This window comes from Apium graveolens, chromosome 1 (assembly GCF_009905375.1).
Source record: "Apium graveolens cultivar Ventura chromosome 1, ASM990537v1, whole genome shotgun sequence".
Classification (NCBI taxonomy): Eukaryota; Viridiplantae; Streptophyta; class Magnoliopsida; order Apiales; family Apiaceae; genus Apium; species Apium graveolens.
This window is the reverse complement of record NC_133647.1, coordinates 69662979-69664933: the sequence shown is the minus strand read 5'-3', so window position 1 is coordinate 69664933 and position 1955 is coordinate 69662979. Positions and strand designations below refer to the sequence as shown.

Sequence of the window (1955 nt, the reverse complement as noted above, 5' to 3'; positions counted from 1 at the left end):
TTCACTAGATATAGTGCATTGCTCCATCGCATGCGAACCTACACACTGCTCACAAACACTGGTTATCTGATTAACACCATAGTTAGCCAGAGAATCGATCTTCACAGACAACGCCTTTAGTTGAGCAGTGATAGCCGTAGATGTATCCACTTCAAGAACTCCTGCTACCTTGCCCTGTGGCAATCTCTGGGTTGGATACTGATATTCATTAGCAGACATCGGTTCAATTAGCTCATAAGCTTCTTCATAGATCTTTTCCCATAATGCTCCACCTGATGCTGCATCGAGCATGGGTCTTGACTGTGCTCCCAAACTGTTATAAAAGAAATTGATAATCATCCAATCAAGCATTCTATGATGAGGACACTTCCTAAGCATCTCCTTGTAGCGCTCTCAAGCTTCACATAGAGATTCTCCCGATTGCTGCACAAATTGAGTAAGAGCATTCCTCATTGAAGCTGTCTTCGCCATAGGGACAAATTTAGTAAGAAATTTTTGAACGAGATCCTCCTAAGTAGTGATAGAACCAGCTGGTAGAGAGTGTAACCAGCTCTTAGCCTTGTCCCTCAGAGAGAATGGAAACAGTCTCAGTTTCACAGCATCTTCAGAAATATTATTGAACTTGAAGGTGTCACATATATCGATGAAATCCCTAATGTGCATATTGGGATCTTCCATTGGAGAACCCCCAAACTGGACTGAATTCTGTACCATCTGAGTTATGCAGGCTTGACCTCAAAGGTATTAGCTGTGATAGCTAGCCTGACAATGCTAGATTGAATGTCATTGATCTTTGGTTGATAATAATCCATCAACACTTTCGTTACTGTTGGTTCTCCCATTGCAATAAAAACTAGAGTACCTGAAACACACACAAGTAAATAGTGAAAGTAAAAGAATCCGAGTCAGTGAACTTTAATGACCACTGATGTCAAGCACATAAACTAAAAATTAACACCAAGTCCCCGGCAACGGCGCCAAAAATTTGTTAGGGCGAAAACATGCGCTAAAATTACACGCAAGTATACGCGTTCGCAAGTAGTATAAGATATAAATCAAATTCGTACCCACAGAGATCTTTTTAGTTAACTAAAGATTATGCACCTATGCAACAATGGTATGGCTATCGCTCAATGCTAAGACAATAACAAGTTGAGATCTTTATAACTAAGATTAAACTAACATGCAATTAACTAAGAATAAAAGTGATTGAATTAACTATATGAGACAAACATGGGATTATAACTTCATTACTACTATATTCAAATTCATTGTTCTTAACCTTAGCATTCGATGGTGATGACAACTAATCAGATAACACGAAACTGGTAAACGCCAACTTTCATTGCATGAATACCCTACTACCAGACATCCGCAAATAAGATAGAAGCTGAATAGACACCAATTATGTTGATACCCTATATATCTATAGAATTTGACAACATAAAGGTTTAATGAACAAGTTATTTATCGTGATTACATAGGGCAAGTAAGATGGTTAAAATTACCTATGAATCATGCATAATAAATAAATGAACCTATGCTAGCATGACAAGTTCTAAATCTCTATATTCACTTTCACTTCAATAGAGATTAACAAACTATCTTATACGTTAGCTACGCACATAAGACGAATAAGCACAACCAATACTAGGATATAAATCAATCACCACACACCAATATATTGAAAAAATTAATTATAAAAATCCATAAGTAAACCCGTTAGAACACCACGATAACGATTAGTTCATAACCGAACTCATCGTCACCATGGGTTTCAATGAAAGCATGATATAAAACAAGATAAGAGTACTAGGGTTTAAAGACAATCGAAAACAAGTATCCAAGTATCAACTATACTAAAGAAAACAAAAGTCTTCTTCTCCGTAGTCGTCTCGTGCTGTCTAGGTCTTCTTATGGCTCTCCCTTGGCTCCTTGTTGTTAAAAATGTCTTT

General features: G+C 37.1%; 1 non-coding gene across 1 annotated transcript; it reads left to right on the top strand.

Annotated features, from left to right (window-relative positions):
• The first annotated feature begins 349 nt into the window (after positions 1-349).
• LOC141683692 (small nucleolar RNA R71) lies at positions 350-454 on the top strand. Its single transcript, XR_012560407.1, has one exon. It is a non-coding gene; the product is annotated as a small nucleolar RNA R71 (small nucleolar RNA).
• The last annotated feature ends 1501 nt before the right edge of the window (positions 455-1955 follow it).